Here is a 9,105-nt window from a genome sequence, read left to right on the forward strand (position 1 = left end):
CAGTCTTTCACACTTAAGTATAATGTTACCTATAGGTTTTTTTTTTTTGTAGAAGCTCTTTATCAAATTGAAGAAGTTTCGTTGAATCTCTATTTTTCTGAGAGTTTTATCATGAATGATATTGAATTTTATAAAATGCTTTTCTATATTGATGTACATGAACATGTGATTTTGATCTTTTAGCTTTTTACTGATTGACCTTTTTTTTAAAGCTTTTTATTGACAAATCTTCTACACATAAAGTCCATACATGGTGTACAATTAATGACTCAGAATAACATCACAATTCATCACCATGATCATTTTTAGAACATTTGCATTACTCTAGAAAAAGAAATGAAAGGAAAAAGGATAAAACTCATATATTCCATCCCTCCTAACCATTCCTCTCATTGAACACTAGTATTTCAATCTACCCTATTTATTTTACCTCTTATCCCCCTATTTATTTTTATCCATATTTTTTTACTCATCCGTCCATACTATGAATAAAAGGAGCATCAGACTCAACTTTTTCACAATCACACTGCCACACTGTAAACGTTGTATCTTTATACAGTCATCTTCAAGAATCAAGGCTATTGGAACACAGCTCAACAATTTCAGGTACTTCCCTCCAGCCACCTCAATACACCATAAATTAAAAAGGGATATCTAGATAATGTACAAGAATAAGCTCCAGGATAACCTCTTGACTCCGTGTGAAATCTCTCGGCCACTGAAACTTTATTTTGCCTCATTTCTCTCTACCCCTTCTGGTCAAGAAGTTTTCTCAATCCCATCATGCTGGGTCCTGGATTATCCAAGGAATTCTGTCCCATGTTGCCAGAGATTTACATCCCTGGGAGTCATGCCCCATGTAGGGGAGAGGGCAGTGAGTTCACCTGTGGAGTTGGCTTAGAAAGAGAGAGGCTACATTTGAGAAACAAATGCAGTTCTCTGGAGGTGACTCTTAGGCATAATTATAAGTAGGCTTGGCTCATCCTTTGCAGGAATAAATTTCATAGGGGTGAATCCCAAGACCGAGGGCTCAGCTTATTGATTTGGTTGTCCCCACTGCTTGCGAGAATATCAAGAATTTCCCAGGTGGGGAAGTTGAATGTTTCCTCCTTTCTCCCCATTCGCCCAAGGGGACTTCACAAATGCTTTTTATTTATTGCCCAAATTACTCTGGAATATATTGGGGCATCACCTTAACCTGACAAACCAACAAGATCTCATGTCCTACTCAAAAGTCCATGTACTTATGTCATTCAACTAAACTAACCATACAAGTTAAATTAGGTAATGCACAACCCAAAATATAATTTTTGCAACAAAGAAACATCTCTCCCTTTGGACTGACACAGAAGTTGAAATTTTAAAATATGGATGATATCATCCATTACCCAGCATTCTCATTTATCTTTCACTCATTGGTTTTTAAATATTAAACCAGGTTTGCATCCCTAGAATAAACCCCACCTGTCCATGGCATACAGTTCTTTTTCTGTATATTTTTGAATTCTACATTCTAGTATTTTGTTAAAGCTGTCTAGTGTCTGCACTGGTGAATCATATTGGTTTATAATTTTCTTTTTTGGTATTACTGTTGTCTTGTTTTCCTGTCAGCTTCAAAAAACGAATTGGGAAGTGTTACTTTCTCTTATTTTTTGCTGGAAGAGATTGTGTAGAGTTGGTATTAATTCTTAAAACATTTTGAAGCATTCTCTAGCAAAACAATCTGGGCCTAAATGTTTCTTGCTTGAGAGTTTAAATTATGAATTTAATTTCTTTTTAAGAAAATTTTGCATTGGTGAATTGTGATAGTTTGTATTTTTCAAGAAGTGGCCCATTTATTCTACATGGCCAAATTGTGTGTAGCCTTCCCTATTATTCTTTTGATATCTGCATCATCTACATTGACATCTGCTGTTTTGTCCTTGATATTAGTAATCTGTGTCCTGTCTCTTCTTTTTTCTTTGTCAGTCTTTTGAAAGGTGTAGCAATTTCATTCCTCTTTTAAAGGAACTATTATTTTGTTTCATTGATATTCTCCTTTTTTCCAATTTCTTTGAGTCTGGTCTTATCTTTATTATTCCCTCTCATTTGCTTGCTTTGAGTATATCTCACTCTTCTTTTCCCAGTTTCCTGAAAGGAAAGTTTAGATTTTTAGATTTGTCCTTTACTTTTTTTCCAGTGTATGCATTTAGTGCTATAAATTTCCCTCAGCACTATTTTAGCTGCATCTCATAATTTTTTTTTTTTTTTTAAACAGGGGCAGGCACTGGGAAGCGAACCCGGGTCCTCTGGCATGGCAGGTGAGCATTCTTGCCTGCTGAGCCACCGTGGCCCGCCTGCATCTCATAAATTTTAATATGTTGTATTTTTATTAAATTTGATGTATTTTGGTTAACTTCCCTTGTAACTTCTTTGATCCATGGATTATTTAGAAGTGGGTAGGGATGGAAGTCTGGGCTTTCCCCATGACTGACCCCATGGTTTAGAGCCATTACCAGCTAATGGGGATAGAGTACAGCTCCCAACTCTGCCTCCTCTAATGTCTCCCCAGTGGGGGTGTTGGAAAGACCTGGGATAGTCTTTCGAGAAGCTTCTCCCCAAGTTGAGATGCCCAAATTGCTCTGTCCTATCTAATACTCTTAGGATTGTATTATTCAGGGGGAAAAAAAGGGAGGAAGAGAAGAAGAATTAAAAAACAGAGAGGAAGAACCAGAATATTTACTTAAAGATTGTGTCCAACATGTGACTTATTCATGGTCTGATTCCATGTACATATGACTAGATATATATTGCCTTTTTATTCAGTCATTTGTGTCTGATTCCTGTCCTGCCTTGTAATTTCGACTAAATGATAAGAATTGTGTTCAAAGAAAAAAAAAAGGTAGTGAATTGAGATGAAGTTATCTTTTACCAGAAAGGTTTATTTTTTTTCTTGCAGCCATTTAAGAAATGGCTTAAATTTCTTTTAACCATTATGCTGAATGATTAAAATGCTGAATGCTGAATGATTCTGATCCAACCAGGAATTGAGATGTATCAAGGCTAAATTTAAAGCTTTATGAGGCAAATATTCATATTTATTTTTAAGACCCTCGGGGATTTCAGTGGATAGTCGGGTATTTTTACAAGAGACCTTCCTCTTTGGTGAACCCAGAATCTCAGTTTTTGCCTTTCCAATAGAATGAGCCTGTTTTATGCTCCAGGCTGTCACTTGTTGTTTGGTTTCTATGTTCAGTGCCATGAATCAACAAAGACCACAACGGGAAAAAACAGTGTGACTAACACTGGCTCATCTCAAAATTTTTATTTTCTCTCTGAAATTTTTGGTTTTCCAAATCCTGGCTGGTTTGGTTGTTCTGATGCCTTCAAATAACCGTTTAATTTTCAAAATCTATCTTTTATATTATATTCTACATGGAAGGATTATAAACTATTCAAACTCAGCTAGAAGCAGAATTATCTGTATTTATAAAATTTTATTTTTAGTAAATGTTGCCATAATGCTTTCCTAAAATATTGTCTAACATAAATATTAAAAATATTTTTCTTTCTTTTTTTTTTTTGCATTGACAGGCACTGGGAATCGAACCCGGGTCTCTGACATAGCAGGTGAGAACTCTGCCTGCTGAGTCACTGTGGCCTGCCTTTTTCTGCTATTACTCGCATTTTGACTTTATATAATTTTGTATAATCTGATTTCTTCCCTGTAATTTTTTATTTGGAAAGTGACAGATATTTTATGGCTTTAAGATTTCTTACCTAAGGAATTCCCCCAATCCAAGATTATAGATGTTTGCATTCAGTGTTCTTCTAATATTTTATTGCTTTTCATATTGAGATTTATGATTCATGTAAAATTTGTGTGCAAAAATGGTGGGATATTTTCAATCTAAAATAGTTGTTTTTACTACTGAACTGGAATGTCACCTTTGATATATTTTATATTCCCACATGTATTTGGCTCTTTTCTGGGCTCAATTCTATTTTAATGAATTCTTTTTCTTTTTTTTTTCAGGGGGTGCATGATCCAGGAATAGAACCTGGGTCTCCCACATGAAGGTGAGCATTCTATTACTGAACCACTCTACTTCTTTCTTTCTTTTCCATGGGCAGGCACTGGGAATCGAACCCGGGACTCCAGCATGGCAGGCAAGAACTCTGCCACTGTGCTACCATCACCCTCCCTCTATTGATTCAAACAAACAAAACTGGTTTACTAGTATAACCAGTTTGATTATTGCAGCCACATAGAAGGAAAAGTTTAAAAAATCCCCATGAGTATTCTTAAAATGTATCCTTTCATAGAAATTAAAAATAATTTATCCAATACCCAAAAGAAATGCAAAAATAAGTTACAAGCATCATTTTGATTTGTGTCCCCCATTAAAAGCATGTATGAATTTAGAATGATTGACATTTTTTTGTGAGTAAATACCTACTTCCAGGAAAATTAGTTTTTCATTGCTAGTGTTGATAAAGTTGTTAGATTTTAAATGTATTTATCTTATACCCAGGCAATACTTAGCATCTTATTTTTTGTTCTAATAGATTTTGTTTGTTTGTTTCCAGAGTTTGGCTTTATTTTGCCATATAGAAATCTTTGGGAGCCATTTTGAGAGCCATCATTGAAGTAGAGGCTCTGTCAAATCAATACTGCATTGCAGCTTGGTCCATTGAAGAAGCTACACCTGGGATACAAGAAAGATGCTTCTAATCTTGCCTGCTTTACGACAGTTTTATCCTCCTTTTCTCAAATCACTTTTATTTTACTAAAACACCACAGGAAACCATTAGCCCATCCAAATGACTCGCAAATCCGGAGTTTGGTGGGAATTCCATGACCAAATAAACCATACTTGTGGCTTTGGTATTTGGGTATTGTCTTAATACTTGACATAACACAAAGTGCAAAATTATATGAAAAACTTAGGGATGCCTTCCCAAATAATGAGATATTCCATTTAGAATATCCATAATGTCAAGAGAACAGATGGCCCACAGATCATACTGATCCAACTTCTAGGCATCAGAAGTACATAACTGCAAAAGCTACACTGATTAAAAGACAAAAAGTACTGTATCAGGTTCTGTGTATCACCATTTCAATGTTTTGCTTTGGTTTTTAAAATCGATCTTTCACTAGGGAAAAAAGCCAGTATTAGTTTAACTAAACAGAATGTGGTAGCCTGCCAATCCTGAATAGCCACTCCAGGAAAACAAGTTAATACATGATATTGAAAGGGTAAAGGGAAGGGACACTTACTGCACAGTATTCTTCAATCTCTCAGTTTTGATTACAAAAGCAGGCCTTACAATATTGACTTCAAGCAATATGCATTATTTGCAAAATTTAAAATTTGTCCTAATTAGATACTAACTTGTACTGCTGTCAGTCTTCCCCATGGATGTTATTTTTCTTACACTTTTTTCTTCAAAGTCCAACTCTGATGCTGTCATCCTCTTACAGATGCTTTTAATGTCATCACAGGTTGTCTCAAAGTGAGTTGTAGCATCACACGTGTGGGAAATAAAGATCTGGCTCTCTGTTTCCAAATCTTCTGGTACAAAGAAGTCAACAAATTTCTGTTCAATTGTTTCCAACAGCCCCAAAGCTGGTCTGATTTCTTTCTCAGGCTCCTTGGTTTCCATAGTGGTGCTAACTATGGCAATATACTTCCCTTTTACTGCCACATGGTGTGCAAAGGGAATCATGCACACATAGTCTGACTTCCGATTGCCTTGGTTCTGGAGAATAATGATCTGGTATGAATTTGCACCATTTGTGTTCTTGATTGGGTGGCTTAGGATACACATAACTCTGATCCCCTGGCCCACTCTTTGTACCTGATCTCTTGCGTAACTATGATCACCGATGAGCTGCTTCCAGCGAGCAGGCTCTCCTTCAGATTTCACACCCACAACTCTTCCATTCCACACCATGATTTCGTGATTGGTGAAAGGTTTAGGAAGCAAAAGGGTGAGAAAGAAGGAAGGTAGACTGGGAAATTTAAAGTGGGGGTGGCGGGGTCTTCTGTGCTCCCCGGCAGAGCTCACCGAATCCAAAATGGAGGGAGCTGAGTCAGCGCCTGGGTGATGACATGAGCGGTTTTTAACCAAGGGGGTCAGGTGACTTCTGGAAGAGGCAGTTCCCCGGAAGTCAGGTGGTCGGAAGGGGCGGTTCCAGAAGCCATGTTGGGAGGGGCGACAGAGCCTCCGCAGCTCCAGTTGCAGTGCCCTTCCCGCTTCCCCCGACCTAACGATTGGTTTATTCAGCATGCAGGCACCTCCACAAACGGCCCTCAGCCTTGTAGATTCTTGTGACAGTTCCCTAAGGCCATACAGAGGATGAAGGTATGGGCTTTTGCCATATCTTGCCATAGACTCACTGTAAAGTTTAATCCTATTAATGGTTTCGCAGCATGGTTGATCTAAATAGTCATCAGTTCTGTAACGTGCAAGGGCATGACCAGTAAAGTCTACAACTTCTTGGCCCAAGTCGAACTTCTTATACACATCTCGCATTGCAGTCTTCTTAGGGTCAACACCTTCAGAAGTTCTAGGCTCTTTCTCATCGAAATTGGCAAGGTACCCTAGGAATGTTCTGAAGCCACGTTTTTCAAATAGCCCCGTTAAACTGGATGTCAGGGCTTCTGCTTAGGTGGGAGCATCCTTACAGATGGTTCCTCCGTTATAGGCAAAACTTCCTCCACTCACTTTGAAATCCAGGTAGCGCGTGACCTCCGTGTAAAGCAGCATCTTAACCGGCTGACCACAAGCCCTAAGGAACTTGGGCATTAGGTGGGCATTCCAGTCCCTTCCTCTCTCCATTGATGCTGGTGGCGCTCCTGGTAATTTAAATCTTGGCTAAATCTTCCAGGGGTGTTTCAGAAGCACTTCTTCCTTCAAAATATGGGTTTTTCGATCCATGTGAAGAACTCTCTTTCCCTTCACCGACGTTTTGCCTGATAGGATGCATCCCGCCAGGCCAGGGCCCAGCACGGGTAAATTGTACTCATTCCCGGGGGGACGGGAGGGCATGGAGAGAACGCGAGGACGAGGCGCAGGGTTTCTAGAGAAGGTCCACTCGCCACCGACACCGAGGAGGCGGACGGAGCGCTCAGACCGATTTCGAGAACCGAAAGGAAGGGGAAGACAGGACCAGAGACAAAACGGAGCTGAAGAGGGGGCGAACTCGGGTTCCCATTCTCAGATGGAAGAGGAGGAGAGCAGGGAAGGGCGGGACGGGGCAGGAGACAGTGCTCATGGATTCGTAGAAGCATGCGTTTTCTGAGATGGGTTTCATGCTAACCCTGTATAAATATATCTTTGTCTCTACTTTGGCAGAATTTATGAAGATTGATTATTCTAGTGTTTATTAAATAATGATAATGGAAACTCCTGATTTGGTTATGATTTTTAATGGCAATGATTTTATTATGTCATCATGTAATATTATACTTGATTTTGTTCATTTGTATGTAGTCTTCATTATACTGAAGAAGTTTCTTGTTATTTTTATTTAATTTGAAATTGTTTTTGGGAATGGGAACTGCGTTTTTGAAAATTATAATATTCTACTATTTTATTTCATTGTATAGTGAATCAAGTGGACAGTTTTCCTAATGTAGAACTCCTTTAAAAACTTAACCTCCCCCCCTTTGGTCATGGTAAACTATCTTTTTTAAATGTTTTCATTTAAGAAAAATACAATACACTTAGAACCACCAAAAATGGATATCTTAGTTAGCTTAATCATAGGCATATTTAAATGAAGTATCCAAATAATGACAGTAGGTTTTATAACTTGTGCAGTAAGTTTCATAAACAATTCAAAATTAAGGCAATAAGGAAAAAAATCTACAAATTCAGAGACCAGAGTTCTTAAATTTTAACTATTAAATACTAACTTAAATGCCATTTGATCAGCTGTTAAAACTGTGAATGATCTCAATATCGAGTAAAAAGTTACTACAAATATCTACATTGCTGTGGTAATGACCTATGTCACTAAATATTTTCTTGATTTCAGGAAAATATGAAGATACAAATGTTTTTACAATCAAACATATGAAAATCTAAACTACCTAAACTGGTATCTTACTTAGCATGTCCATAGACATATTTAAATAAAATATCAAAATGATCATTGTAAAGGCTGCTTGTATGATATGGTTCATAAACCAATTCAGCATTAAATCAAGGAAGTAAACAATCTATAGATACAGATATCAGTTTCTTAGATTAAATAATATTAAACAGTATCTTTTTTTTTACTAATTACCGGAAAAAAAGAAATTAACCCAACATTTAGAAATCATACCATTCTACATATGCAATCAGTAATTCTTAACATCATCACATAGATGCATGATCATCGTTTCTTAGTACATTTGCATTGGTTTAGAAGAACTCGCAACACAACCGAAAAAGACATAGAATGTTAATATAGAGAAAAAAAATAAAAGTAATAATAGTAAGAACAAAACAAAACAAAACAAAAACCTATAGCTCGGATGCAGCTTCATTCAGTGTTTTAACATGATTACTTTACAATTAGGTATTATTGTGCTGTCCATTTTTGAGTTTTTGTATCTAGTCCTGTTGCACAGTCTGTATCCCATCAGCTCCAATTACCCATTATCTTACCCTGTTTCTAACTCCTGCTGAACTCTGTTACCAATGACATGTTCCAAGTTTATTCTCGAATGTCGATTCACATCATTGGGACCATACAGTATTTGTCTTTTAGTTTTTGGCTAGACTCACTCAGCATAATGTTCTCTAGGTCCATCCATGTTATTACATGCTTCATAAGTTTATCCTGTCTTAAAACTGCATAATATTCCATCGTATGTATATACCACAGTTTGTTTAGCCACTCGTCTGTTGATGGACATTTTGGCTGTTTCCATCTCTTTGCAATTGTAAATAACGCTACTATAAACATTGGTGTGCAAATGTCCGTTTGAGTTTTTGCCCTTAATTCTTTTGAGTAGATTCCCAGCAATGGTATTGCTGGGTCATATGGCAATTCTATATTCAGCTTTTTGAGGAACCGCCAAAATGCCTTCCACAGTGGTTGCACCATTTGACATTCCCACCAAC

The 9,105-nt window shown here is 37.3% G+C and overlaps 1 pseudogene across 1 annotated transcript in view; it reads right to left on the reverse strand.

The window, feature by feature from the left end:
* Positions 1-7,038, reverse strand: part of LOC143683069 (rab GDP dissociation inhibitor beta pseudogene) — a 28,584-nt pseudogene extending 21,546 nt beyond the window's left edge. Inside the window, exon 1 of the transcript XR_013175403.1 lies at positions 5,379-7,038. The product of XR_013175403.1 is annotated as a rab GDP dissociation inhibitor beta pseudogene (transcript). The remainder of the gene's footprint in view (positions 1-5,378) is intronic.
* Positions 7,039-9,105: the final 2,067 nt, after the last annotated feature.

Source organism: Tamandua tetradactyla, chromosome 5, assembly GCF_023851605.1.
Source record: "Tamandua tetradactyla isolate mTamTet1 chromosome 5, mTamTet1.pri, whole genome shotgun sequence".
In the NCBI taxonomy this organism is placed as follows: Eukaryota; Metazoa; Chordata; class Mammalia; order Pilosa; family Myrmecophagidae; genus Tamandua; species Tamandua tetradactyla.